Raw genomic sequence first — 14,756 nt, forward strand, 5'->3', positions numbered from 1 at the left:
TCTCTCTCCTCTGTCTGGCAGTCCTGCAAACAGCCCTTGCATGACCGCAGCTGAGAGATCTGCAGGCTCAGCAGAACCCTGCCAGCACCTCGCCCACAGCAGCTCTGCACGTTGCTCTTGGAGGGCTTCTCCTCCTCGTATAATTCCTGTCATGCTTGAGTGTGAGGCTCTCGGCTCATAAGCAAAGCCTGGCACAGTGAGAGGTAAGTTAGCGACGAGCTTGTAAAACTGTTGCCAGGCTCAAAGCGTGTGAGCCCAATCTGGGATCCATGCCAATGTCCTTCGGTTGCAGTCGTAGAGCTTATTTGGATTGTGTCGCGACTGCTCCTGCGACTACAGTGTTATTACTGCATTATACTGCAGGACTAAGCGACCTGTACATATGGTTGAGTTCTTTCCCATGGATCTGCCCTTTTTAAACTGTTGACATCAACATATGAAGGTCCTTTTTTCCATCTGCGCATTACCTAACAGGATGTGGTGGGGGCACTGACGCGAGCGAGTGCGCTCTTTCTACGTTTCAGTCCAGATTAATATGCAGAAGAGGAGCCTGTCACTTTGTTTACTGCCAGTGTTTAATCAGAGATGGGTGAATGCTTTGTTAAACTGTGGAAGGAAAGCCTGGCCACCTCTTGGACTTGGCAGCCATGCGAGTTTGGCAGGCGTGTAGCCACATCCAGCTGAGCGGCTGTAGGGTTCGCTGCCTGTGCTCCTTCTCTTTCTCCTGGTTGGTTTCTCTTCCTTTTTTGAGCAGACATTTTTCGTCTTCTATTTCACTGTGGTTCCCTCTTTCTATCCTTTCCTCGCAAAGGTTCTCTCATTGACTGATGTTAGACCTACATCATGAGTGAGTAGGATGAAAAATAGGAGAACATGGAAACGCGAGGTGGAGTAGAGAGCAAGTAAGGGAGGGGATGAGGAAAATGCAAGAATAAATATAATTAAGAGCATAGGGCGCGAGGAGGCTGATTCGACAGAAGAGTGGTCGCAGACCGTAGATAGGGCTCTGTAGAGAAGGCAAAATAGGTAAAATGACAGTGAAGCCAGTCAGTGTTGGAGGGGTGAAAGAAGAGGATGACTAGGTCAGAGAGGAGGAAAGAACACTCAAGAGACCAGAGGGGAAGGAATGATTTCCAGATGAGAGGCTGTAACAGACAGAGAGAAGTGGACAAAGAGCGGTCAGCGTAGGGTGCAACGAATAGGGCTGAGAGGGATTGGGAGTATATTGAAGGAAGGTGTAATGAGAAGATACCAGTGGAAGGGGTTTGATAAAGGAGGGGTAAAAGGGAATGAGTTTGTTTTGTAGAAAATAAAGATAAAAGTCAAATCAAATTAGATTGCTGGATAAATCAAATTAGATTGCTGGATAACTCAAATTAAATTGCTGGATAAGACTAAAGGAAATCATGGGCGGGAGAATGGACCTGCAGAGGAAGAGCATACGTGGGAAGGAGTGGGAATGGTGATCAGCAGTATCCGGGTAGTAGGAAGGAAGTTAGGAGAAAGGTGTGCTTTGAATGTTTGAGAAAAAGGATGGAATTGAAATTGACTGCTGCAAAACTATTGACATTCACAATTTTAATGAGTATGCTTTTGGGTTTGGCACTATACCTGTTTTTTATTCCATGTCAGTGCTTTGGCTCTGACCTTGTTATGAGATTTCATCATAAAAGGGTGTGCGGATGCAGAACCCGAAGCTCTTGGCATAGTTCCTGGGCAGTAAAGCGTCTGCCAGCATTTCTGTAAGCTCCTCCGCCCTGCAGTGCCTCATTCTCATGAAGCCTGTCAGCAGGCAACGCCTATTTCCTGGTGCTCAGTTCGCTGGAAAAAAAGAACAAAACGAGAAGCTGCTTCTTTTCTTTGAATTGGGCCCAGAAAACATTGCATACGGTGAGTCTGGGAAGCCTTGAACCTGGCAGGGTAACTACAATTATCGTACTTCAGTGGACACTGTAGTTTAGTCGCTACTGTGGGCCAGTTGCTGCACTTTTCGGTTATTCCTGACCGCTTCCTGTCCTCCAGTGTCAGCCTTCCAAAATATAGACCATCAAACCTTCCTAGACTTCAAATTATTTCAAAATGTGTTTTAGCCTTAGGATTCCACATTCTGTCCATGAGTGACTTAGGTGAATCTTTATGCTTCCACACTGAGAACACAACATGGCGGCGACACAAACAACATGAACACTGCTAGTCTCGTCTCTCCACCCTCCTCCTTTCCACAGAAAGTTGGCAAGATCGAGAGGATCTTTTCTGTGGGGCATTTAATGCAGAGGACGTCTCTACTTTAGCTCGTGATTTTATTAATTTATCACTATCATGTGTTTGCAAAATGCCCAGCTAGGTGTGGCTTTGTCCAGCTCATTTTAGTATGTACACACGAGAAGCCTTGATAACACCATTTGCTGAAATATCAGCCTTGAATCTTTTACTTCGTTTACTGTCTTTTTATAAAGTATACTATACTATTTTAATGCCAAAGATCCACATAACCACCTAAAGTTAACTTGTATGAGTCTCATATTTGCGAAAAGACGTGTTGTTTCCCAGATCGTTGAATGTTTAACCACACATTCGTGTGCCAGTTGGTATCAGTCAACAACAATCTCGATAAATCAACCACTAGGATGATGATGTACCCAAGAGTCAGTATCAGTTGTGATATTACAGGTGTCTGCGCTTGCATACAGTTAACTCTTGTCTCATCAGAGATAGTTATGCTTGTAAAGTGAACTTCATACATTTCATCAACCTGAATTAATGCACAATGGCAAGTACTAAACCACAGAGTATTGTTCCTTAGGTTTGGGCATTGAGCAAAATATAGTACATCACTGCATTGCTAAATTGGGTGAGAGTTACGATGGTTAAACAGACTCAGACATGTACTCCAAAGCAGTGTGTAGTTGGTGTCTGTTTAGCAGGGCTTTGGATAACGTACGGTGAAACTGAATACGTGTTGACGGCCTCATGGTAATTGGGTTAGATGTGCGTTATTACTATCTATTAGAAGTCATATCAGATGCACCTCAGAATTAGAGTGTAGACTCTTGTGAGCTGTTGGAAGGCCCTACATGTTGCATATTAAGCGTGAGTGAGACTGCAGGACTCTCCAGAAGACAGAGATGTATCAAAAGGCTTGGTTTTGGTAGATTATGTAGTGAGGAGCACTGTAGGCATGTCTTGAGCAGTTAGAAACACTTATTGGTGATGGATATTGGGTTTTGGGTAATCTCAAGTGCCTGATACAAGTATAAGTCGGGAGGCTGGTTTGTTTATGTAGATGGTTACATGTTGTTCCTTCTGTTGAGTGTGTGTTTAGTGAGTAGCCAATAGGCCTAATACTTTGTGTACTTCTGTGGTTTGACATGAGTGGTTATTAGATTCTATACATGTGCTCCAGGATTAAGTACAGGGAATCTGAGTGCTTATGCAAGCCTTGTACTTGTTGAGTGCTGACTGGTAAGTGTAATTAGGTAATCTCTTGCACGTACTATTTAAGAATTTGAGTATAAGCTGATCTAAGAACATGGAAAACAGCCCACAAGTTCTACTTTAGGATCAGGTGTGAGTTGATGTGAGTGATGAAAGGCATTTTAATTATTTTGCCTCTGGTTTGTGTGCAGGTTCATCCATGCGGAGCCTTAAGGTTGAGTGTGGGTTGGTGTGAGTGGTTAGCAAACATCAGATGTTGCGCAGCAGGACTGAGTTTTTTTGATCTAAGTGGTCTGAAGAGTTCATGTATGTTCTGCCTGAATGGTTTTTTGTAATTATAACGGTGGGGGGATTATTTTTCGTTCTGTATTTTTTGTTGCAGTATTTTTATAGTTGGATTAACATGATGCTGTTTAAATAATTTTTTAATGATTTTTGTTTTCTCTTATTGGGGGAGGGAAATTGCAGAGAGAAGCAAGTATCAGACAAGCCCTCGCAAATGGCGTACAGAAACACAGTGAATATTTGTACTTTCTGCGTCGAGGGTTCTAACTTGATAATCCTCAGTAGACTAAAACCACTAATGTGTTTAATGACAGAAATAAGTCCAATATTCCTAGAATTAGTACACAATGCCCCAGCCACTAAAATTGAAACAAACTGACTAACTAATGCCTGCAATATGGTTGGCAATCCTCGTATCTTTTGAGGAACGTTTTGGGATTTAAAAGTTATCCTAATACGATTATATTATTATGATGTCTTACTATAGGGCCATATTCTAATTTTAATGGCTGTGCTTCTCAAGCTCTTATTAAAGAGGTAAAAAGAAGACGCTGATATGCCGAGAATCTTCTCCTTGGTCATCATCTTACACAGTATATCTGAAAAACAATATACTTTGTTCCAGGGTGTGAACAAAGAAGTGGGGAGAGGAAAATTACAAAAAAAGAAAACATCGGGTAAAATATACAAGGAACTCTAATAAGATTTTAGCAACTTGGCAAGTAACCCTGAGACAATTAAAAACTGTCCGTGTGATTATTTGCCCATAGCAAGGTTTTCAAAAGGTTTTAGTGGATGTATGTTCAATGGAGTCTTTTTTTCTCAGAACATTAACAGGATACCGAATCTGCTCACATCAGTTCAGCAGAAATTGCCCCTGCAGGTTTATGAAAATGCCTATTTAATAAGAAAACTGTTACTCTTTTAGGAAGCAGATTCTTTCAATGAAATTTGGATAGCATTTTAATAATAATCCACTTCACTTGAGGGGCTTGACTAGCCCCATTTCCGATGGTACCTCTTACTGACATTCCATCTGCGTTGGCCGCAGACAATTTCTACATAATTATTCTATGAAGGGAACTCTCCACAGTACTTTATTTCATGAGTGAATGTTGTCATTTTATTTGATCCCAAAATGAAAAAGTGAAAGCATACTTCTAACGCAGCCAAGGTCATTGGGTGAGCATTTGTCTGTAGTTAGAGTAGGTCTGCAAATGATCAAATGCATGTTTTACCTCAAAAATGGATATCAATTACTATGATTAATTGAGAGGCCCCAGCTCCGTTCTTCAGGGTAAGGTGTTGGTGATGGGATCTTCTACTCTAGTATTAGGCATGACTTGATGCGAATGTACCTAGGTCTGCTGTTGTAGACATTTGTAATGAGAAGTTGGTTACAGGTCGATATCATTGACAGAGTTGAACACCGTAGGGGGATTGTACCTGGTTATTTAGTTTCAGGAGTGTGAGTGGACAAGACATGAAAGGGTGTGAGTAGATATAAGTTCCCATTCAGAAAGACTTTATCTTAGGGTTTGTGGTCGGGTGTTAAATGTGTGAGTGAATAGAAGACTGTTGTCAGCATGAGTGTTCAGAATGCCGTTCACCTACAACGTCTAGGTGGGAGCGTTTCAGGACTAGGGGTAGCACCTGTTTCTGTACACTCTGCTGGTAAAGATTGTTTACCCATTCTGTGCCCTTCGACTGATCTTTAGGGAGGTATCTTTGAGAGTAGCTCTAGGTGGGAAAGCACAAACTTAAAATAATTAATGTTGCCTGATGTTAAAATAACCACTCAAGAGGGGTAAAGTGATTATTGTAGCACAGAGACATACGTCTTGCTTGTAACACCACCAAACAGACTCTGGGCATTCTAGGGTTGCACAAAGTTCCCAAGGTTCAGTTATTTCTGTTCCAAATCCTTTCCTTTAGAGGCTGTCTTCCACCATGATCCTAGTACTTCGGTACCAAATTGTGGCCCCCGCATTTTCCCGAAAAGAGCCAAACCGTTTGCTAACACCCAAAATCACATCACAAAGTGGGAGATGAAGGAAGTTTGCGTTACCTGCTAAAACATTTTGCACCAGGCCCTTCTTTGTATGCTTGGGTGTTTTTTCTTCAGTTCAACACAAAAAAAAGCACAAAAGAGAGGGAATAGCGTTTGATTACCAACTCCAATTTTGTTAGCAGATGCAATAGGACATCATGTGCCCTTTACCACCCTAAGGATATTTGGGAACCCTATGAGGCTTTCCTGGTCTCAGTTCCCGGTTAGGGAAGGCTGAGTTTGACAGCACGAGGGAGGGTGAAGTGGCAATGAAGGGAGCAGGCTAGCAGCATGCGGTGTAGATTCCCAGAGCTGCTCCGTGTATGCATTGATCATTGGTGAAGCACGGTGTGGGGGATTTGGTGAAAGCAGTTGGTTCGACCCCCGCCTCAAGGAGATTGCAGAAGAATGTGTATTAAGCACCCTCGGGTTGATGCGAACAGCGGTGTGAACACTGTTCTGGGGAAAGTGCTTGTCCTTGCTGTGATACACAACTGCAAGCCTGAATGTACACTCTGTGTTCATGCCACCTGTGCTGCCTGCACTTGTTCAATGCGTGCCTTGCCAGGGATTTTTGAGCCATTGTCTTCTGTATGGTTGTTCAAAATGAAAAAAAAAGTTTAAAAAAAAAAGGAAATCTGCATTTTATGCACCAAACCAATTAAAAAATGGGTAGCTGCATCATTTTCGTTCATAATCTAAAGGGTTTAGTGTTTTTTAAGCTTGTGGGTTATAGTCCTTTAGTAAATTCTAAACAAAGCAGCCGAAGCACTCTGTGGACTGAAAGTAATCCAACAAGCTACACCTTACATACATTTCTTTCACCACGAGGTGATAATGGAGATAGCCTTTTGCAACATGAACGACGCGTAGCATATCTGAACTCACCCAAATTTAGTGGGGGTCACCTTGTGTAGAGAAATGGCTTTTGACAGGTTCGCCCCAACTTTTTGGTGACCTAGGTGCTTTCTTTTTTTGAATCTGCAGTGCACTGGGCCCAACTATCCAGGCCGGGTGCTCTTACCGCGCAAAGTAGTTTACAATTGGCTAATATCCGATTGGCTTATTATCTTACCTATTGTCCCGGGTTCGATAGGGTCGGAGAGGGTGGAGGGGACTGTGTAGTAGAGATAGAGTCCGAGACTTTGAAGAAGGTTTTAAGGGATGGCTTTATTTTTATATAAGACTTTCTCCTTCTGCTTGTAATTCTCTCTCTGGCAAAGGCGGCAGGGTCCAGGGTCGGTTTTCTTAAGGACTCCAGCTTGCTCTCCGTCCGGTGTCCGCTGGTCCCGTAGACTCCGGATGCCGTCACCGTAATGAAAGGAGAAAGAGGACGGATTTAGTGGAAGAGTAGGGGACTCTAGACGGTAAGGACCGGGAGTGAGGGTAATCTTGTGCACACCGTGAGTATATACAGCCGTATTGAGGAGTGCTCTTGCAGGGATCAGGGGAGGGGATAGGAGGACTATACACTGGGCTATACTCTATACACTATACAGTTTACTCGGTAGGCTGGAGCCGATGTCCCACCCAGCCCGCCACTCTGCCCCGTACCTGTTGGAGCCACGCTCCTCCCATGGGAGCGTGGCGGGGCGACTCGTGGGAACGGTGGCCTCCTGGCTTCTCCGACTTCCCTCTGGTCCGCAGGGCTCTTTCTACGTGCTCCTCGTCGTTCGTCTTCTCTTCTCCGATGTGATATACTCCTTTCTCCTCCGGGAAAACGCCGTCCGCCACTTCCTGGGTTCTCTCTCCTTTTGACGTCGGGACGCTCGTTGAGGGTGTGTCTTTGTTCGTTGTATACTCCCACTTAAAGGGATCCTGCACCTCCAGCTCCTCGTCTTGCCACCAGTGGTCGGGATCTCGTACCGCCCACGCCTCCCACGGGCTAGGTTCGGGCTGCTGAAACAAGGGAAGGGAAGTAGGTGAAAGTGGGGTGGCTGACCACCAGTCCATGTCCGGGGATTGTACACCCATGGGAGAACCCACCCCGTCACACCTATACATCCCTAGTATATGGTACAAGGGGGCTAGTAAGTTAAATGTCACTAGTGGACTGCAGCGCCTCATTGTTCCACCAATACAGTTACAGGGTGAAACTGTGATTTTAGGCCTCGCAATGCAGTTTAATCGACATGGCAAAAGAAACCATTTTTTCAGGTAAAATCCTGCCTTTTTATTATTAGCAACCTACCCTTTGGTGTCCCACCAGGCAGAGTGCTTCATATGAAAAAGAAGGACATGTTCCTTACGCGTTTAACCTTACACTACAAACTGTCCCCCCTTGCTGGGAAATGTGAAGCTCTCCTAGGAGAATTGCTGGAGGTAGGAGGTGTGACCTCCAGCAGGGTGCCTACCGGGCAGTGGCCATAGGTGGCCCAGTTTCAAAGAGGGTATTGCCTCAGGGAAGCAGATGGTGATCTCACCTTTACCTCCCCATTCCTTTGTATAGGCAGACAGGCTGCATCTACTCCAGAGGGGGAAAGCCTGTTGTAGAACCGTTTTTTCAGGAAGAGTGGCTCAGTATGATGGGTACATTGGGCACATTATGCTGGTAAGGACTGCCATGTGGGAACTAATAATGCCCCATTGGCTAGTGAGTTCAATAGACAATGGGGCAACCCAGTATTCCTCAGAACCTGGGCATGGATAAGTAAAGAAAAACAATGGTTCTGTCGGGTGTAAAAACGATCAATTCACTTAGAATAACTGAGTGAATTGATCATTTGTATAAGAAATTGTTTTTACACCTGACAGAACTATTGGCTAGTGAGTCCTCCCCTCCCACAAACACAAAGATGGCATAAAAGTAGCATCCCACACACTCAGCCTTCAACGCACTACTGGACTGGAAAGAAGACCGAAGAAGGACTGCCCTGCTTCTCCCTGGACCCAACTGTGAGAGGCTGCACTAAAGACTGGACTGCAGCTGTTTCACCCGAGGGGCCAATAAAGGGGTTTGCCTGCTAAGCTCACTCATGGAAAAAAATCAACTTGTTCCAGGAAGAAAGAAGTAACTCTAAGAGCTAGATGACTAGCTTCCTGACCTTCCCGGTGTCCTCCAAGTCTGTGGGCCCTTAAGCAGAGGTTGAAGTGGACTCTCTCGCCCCCTAAAGAAAAAGATTTACTTACCTGCAAGGAACCACTGTTACTGAGACCAGTTGGCCATGTAGACCTACATGGCCCTGCTCGCAGCCATCGTCTCCAACGCAGACGACGCCCAGCTGATCCTCTCCTTCACCAGCGGATCCACAGCCGCCAGAAACAACTTCCACAACGGTATGAAGGCCGTCGCCACCTGGATGAAAGACAGTTGCCTCAAACTCAACTCGGACAAGACCGAAGTCCTCATCCTGGGACCCACCCCCTTAGCTTGGGACGACTACTGGTGGCCCGCAGCACTAGGGACCCCCCAAGGACCACGCACAAAACCTTGGCATCATATTGGACTCCTCACTCACATTGAACCGCCAGATCAATGCTGTATCCTCATCATGCTTCCACACACTTCACCAGACATTCAAATGGATCCCCACCGAATCCAGAAAGACTGTCACCCACGTACTCATAAGCAACAGACTCGACTACAGCAATGCACTCTACATTGGCGTCACCCAGAAGCTCCTCAGGAAACTATAGAAAGTTCAGAATGGCACAGCCAGACTGTTCCTCAAATTCCCCTGCTGCAGCCACATCACCGAACACCTTTGAGAACTCCACTGGCTCCCAGTCAACAAAAGAATCACTTTCAGACTCCTCACACATGCCTACAAAGCCCTCCATGATGCATGACCAGCATGCCTGAACCCCTACCTCTCATTCCACGTACCCACCAGACACCTCCGCTCTGCCCATCTGGCCCTGACCACAATCCCACGGATCCGCAAGACCAGAACTGGAGGATGATCCTTCTCCTACCTTGCCGCCGAGACCTGGAACACTCTGCCCCTCCACCTGAGGCAATCCTGTCACTGACCCAGTTCAGGAAGGATCTAAAGACCTGGCTCTTCGACTGAACCCCAGCGCCTAGATGGATCAGCAGCACCCCCCTTTTCTCCCCTCAGTACCTTGAGACCCTCACAGGTGAGTAGCCATACTTTACAAACCCTGATTAATTGATTGACTGATTGAGGGGTGACTGGACCGTCACTGGACTCCCCTGCGGCATCGTAGGAGAGCGAATCCTAAGGTGACCCCAGAAGCTCTTGGATACCAGGGTTGCTCAAGGAATGCTCCCAGGATCTCTTCAGCATCCTCAGTATCCTGCATTCCCAGTATCAGGAGCACTTCCTGGCTGGACTGCAGTACAGTGTAAAAATTCAGAAAAGACCCTGAGACTGCTGGTCGTGACAGAGTAACTGTCTTCCTGGACCTGAGTGCTCTCTGTGACTGGCCCCAACCCATTGAGGCCCGTCCAAGTAAAAAGAAGTAGCCATAGTAGCCAGTTGGCTAAAAAATGCTCACAACTTCCAACTATTTATTCCATTTCCCAAGAGTAAACTACAATGATTTACTTATCTTTAGAAATTCATGTGTCCGGTTCCACTCTATGGATTTTTGTTGTTTTGGTGTCTATTTTAAGATAAAAGTATACTCATTTTTATAACTTGGTGTCAGATTTTTATAGTGTTGTGTTTCTTACTTATTAACCTTTTTGGTATTTTTAAATGCTTTACAATTGTTCCTTTCCTTCAGCCTTACTGCTCTGTGCCACACCTACCCAGTACGGATTTCATTAAGGAAACTTAACTGGACCTGATTGAGATTGTGACAATTCATGGTGAAGTCTCACAACCACATTATATAATTATCCACTTCCTTACATCTGTTCCTGATGGCAACCTGTCTACCTGAACAAAAGTTATCTACACTCACAAATGCCAATATTAACCAGCACACAGCAGCCCGAATCAACACACCCATTCCAGTCGGCATTCTGCAGAGTTTTTGAGTGGTGGGTGCATTGACTGTGTACATCACAAGCCCAACTGTTAGGCAAGGTCATGAATCGCCTGTGGTTCTAGTCTGCCTCGTGCTCCTATTCTCCAGTCCTCTCCGGTTATGATGAAAGTCCTCCCAACCCGCTGCTGTAACAGCGATTGCCACAAGAGAGCAGTAGTGGCATGTTTTCAAGCAGCATGAATGAAATTGAATAGCAACAACAAACAGAACACCATTTGCGTTGTAGGAACATAGGCAAAGACATGATCTAACAATGTAGATGCCAAAAAAAAACTGTCTGCCAAAGACAACAGACACAATAAGAAAGACAGTTCTTTGTTTCACTCAGAGTGCCTCATCGCAATTAAGAAGGGGCTAAAGAAAAGGCTGTCCTGAGCAGTGGCGGCTGGTCAAATTAAAAGTAGTGACGCTATCAAATGAAAGGTCGCAATACGGTAGTCATGACACATACAAACAAAGAAACACTCACATAAACACACACATTAGTGCACATTTGCAGACAGGCACATACACAACATAAGCATATTTGTACTCATACACACAACGTGGAAACTTACATGAGGTAGTCCTCTGCGCAGTTTCATCTGCACATCAATTCCCGACTTTCAGAATGAAGAACCAAAGCGCCAGAGTGAGGCTCACATCCTTATGTCCAATTAGAAGCTTAGATATAACGGAATGCTGTCCCTTTTCCTTTATCGTGACCTCTGATGGGGCATAAGGCCACATGACGGACAGGCCCCAATTCCGCATTATCTGATATGCTGAACTGCATGAGGCTAGTGCAGCATGTCAGATATGTATTGCATCTGTGAAAGGACGGGCTGTAACAGCCCACGCCTGACACATGCACAATATGTGACATAGTTGTTAAACAATGCTAAGTATTATTGGTCCTTGTAGAATTAGAACAAAGAATGTTTTCACACATGATTCCTTGACGGAACGTTCCTGTTTGCAAGAGTATGTGGCACTAATTTAAGTGCAGAACGCAAACATTCATTACTTCTTCATTGTCTTGATGGTGAGGGTCAAGAGGTTTTAGAACGTCTACCAGAACTTAGCGCAGTAGAAAAAAGAGATTTAAAGGAAAATGAAATATGTATTTTACAACTTGATCGTCACTATCTCCCAAGGTTAAGTACCATAATGGAAAGATATCTTTTTGGGTTACGTGAGCAGAAAAAGGACAAATCGGTTGAGGAATTTGTATCACCTTTAAGGAAATTGGCTTCATCGTGCAAATTTGGTCAAGCGGTGGAGGAGAGAATTGCAGAACAATTTGTATTGAAATGCGCGCATGACAACATCAGGAAAGAACTATGGTTGAAGGATGAGCCTCCTCTGGAAGAAGTGTTAGCCATTGCCAAACAAGTTGGACACATGATAAAGATAAAACTATTATATCAGAAGCTAAAGTAGAATCTAAAGTAGAAGAAGTTGTGTGTCAAGTTAAAAAGGATAGTTCTATTAATAGTCAAAAGGCTAATTCTATGTCTAAAGCTACGGATAAGACTATACCAGGAGGTAGACCTGTTTGTTTTAGATGCGGATGTTTTGGACATTTGGCTAATGCTTCCTTTTGTCCAGCTTTAAGTGTAACATGTAACCCTTGTGGTCGAAAGGGGCATGTTGCTAAATGTTGCAAGTAAAGTCAGTCACATTTCAGGTTGATGGGAAAATAGGTGAACATCCATCTCATTTAGTAGGAATTGTTGATGTTCAAATCAATTTAATGTTCGATTCATGTTCTCATCTTACTATGATAGAAGAAAAACATTGTAACCAAAATTTTTACAACAAAGTTAAGCTGGTTAAAAGTGATATTTCACCCTTAGGTTATTGAGGTATTCCAATTAAGATGTTGGGATATTTTCTTGCTACAATTGAGTTGTGTGGTCGCATGATTGCAGGGAAAATATATGTAGCTAAGCGTGGTGATTCACTAATAGGGTGGCCTCATCAACGCTTACTTGGGGTACGTCTTAATCCTAATGCTTCTCCCCAGGTACAAGTGCAGAAAGTTGATGATTTATCCTCAATGTTTGCAGATCAGTTTCCTGATATTTGTAAAGAAAGTCTAGGTTGTCTCTAAGGATATAAACATCATATCAGAATAAGAGATAATGCTGTTCCAGTGGTTGCCAAAGTAAGGAGAATACCTTTAAATGAACAGGCTGGTGTACAAAAAGAAATAGAGAAACATATAGAAATTAAAGTTAGTGAACCAGTTGAAGCCACGGAGTGGTTGGCTCCAATAGTTGTAGCCAAGAAACCCAGTCGTGAGTTGCGTCTCTGTATTGATTTGCGCTCTTTGAACAAGGAAGTTATAGTAGATAAATTCCCTTTACCCAATATTGATGAAATGGTTGGATTGTGCTAAGTATTTCATTACACTTGATTTGGCTTCTGCTTATCATCAGGTAGAGCTAGATGATTCATCCCAGGAGCTGACGGCTTTTGTGACTCCCATGGGTACTTTTACGTTTCGTAGGATGCCTTTTGGTTTTCTTTCCGCAGCCACAGTATTTCAGCGTATTATGTCAAAAGTTCTTAAGGGTCTCTTGAGTGTTAAATGCTACCAAGATGATCTGTTGATATATAGAATATCCATGCGTGAACACAATGCATGTGTCTGTGCTGTGTTGAAATGACTTAGACAGTCTGGTTTTGTCACTCAGAAGAGACAAGTGTAAGTTTGGAGTGGAGGAAGTAAATTATCTTGGTCATCGCATAACTGGAGTAGGAGTTTTTCCTAAGAAAGAATTGGTAGATTCTATTTCTAATATCTCTGAACCTGTCAGCAAAGATGAACTTCTCTCTTTTTTAGGCATGGTCAAGTTTTATAGTAAATTCATTCCTGATTATGCAGATAAAACTCGTAATTTGAGAAGGCTTACTGTGAAAAATGTAGTTTTTCAATGGTCTAATGAGTGTATGAGAGAGTTTGTTTCCATCAAAGATGAGTTGAGGAAAGCTCCATGTCTTCATGCATTTGTTCCTGGTGATCCCACTTATATTTTTACTGATGCAAGTGACAAGGGACTGGGTGCCATTCTTCTTCAGAAAAAAATGGATAAGAGTCTTTAATTGCTTGTGCTTCTAGGTGCCTTAGAGGATCAGAATTAAATTACTCTGTTATAGAGAAGGAATCTTTAGCGATATATTGGGCCTTGAGGAAATACAAAAATCTAATTTGGGGAACTAAGTTTAGTGTCTTATCAGATCATAAGCCCCTAACAGAAATGTTTTCAAAGAAAGGTCTTGATGCCACCTCATCTAGAATTAGAAGATGGATAATTTCTCTACAAGAATTCAATTTTGATGTTGATTACATTCCAGGGGTCATTAATAATACAGCAGATTATCTTTCAAGACTGGTGAAGTTTGATGTGAATGTTGGGGAAGATGAGTCACAAGAAGAACATTAAGTAATTAATGTGTGTTAAAACACTGATGGGGCATTTAGTGAGAATGATTGGAAATCAGAATTGGAAAAGGATGACGAAGTAAATGGTGTTATGAAGTCATTAAAGAATAACGAACATTTAGATAAGCCTTGGTCTCTTGTTAGTGAAGAACTCTCTGTTGTGGATGATATGTTGTCTCGTGGCATGAAATTGGTACCTCCTGTAGCTATTAGGAATAAACTCTTAAGTCTTGCTCATAATGGACACCTAGGAATCGTAAAGACAAAAGAGTTGCTGAGATTACAATTCTGATGGCCTGGAATGGATATGGAGATTGAGAGAATGGTTTGAGAATGCATATGCTGTGCCAGCGATAAAGTTCTTAAAACCAGACAGATTCAAATGGTTTGCCGGAAACTGCCTAATCATCCTTGGGATGAAATTGCGATTGATATTCTTGGTCCACTTCATGGTGTGAGTGATACTCCTTACCTTATTGTGGTTGTGGATTTGTATTCAAGATGGATTGAAGTTCAAGCTGTTAGCGATATTTCTTTAGAAGCTGTGATAAAATTGTTGGAGCAAGTTTTCAAAAGAGAGAGTTTTCCAAACAGCAT

General features: G+C 43.4%; 1 protein-coding gene across 1 annotated transcript in view; it reads left to right on the plus strand.

The window, feature by feature from the left end:
- MTCH1 (mitochondrial carrier 1) overlaps window positions 1–14,756 on the plus strand; it is a 414,326-nt gene that overhangs the window by 374,134 nt on the left and 25,436 nt on the right. The window lies entirely within an intron of this gene.

The sequence above is a fragment of the Lissotriton helveticus genome, chromosome 5_1 (genome assembly GCF_964261635.1).
Source record: "Lissotriton helveticus chromosome 5_1, aLisHel1.1, whole genome shotgun sequence".
NCBI classification, from domain to species: domain Eukaryota; kingdom Metazoa; phylum Chordata; class Amphibia; order Caudata; family Salamandridae; genus Lissotriton; species Lissotriton helveticus.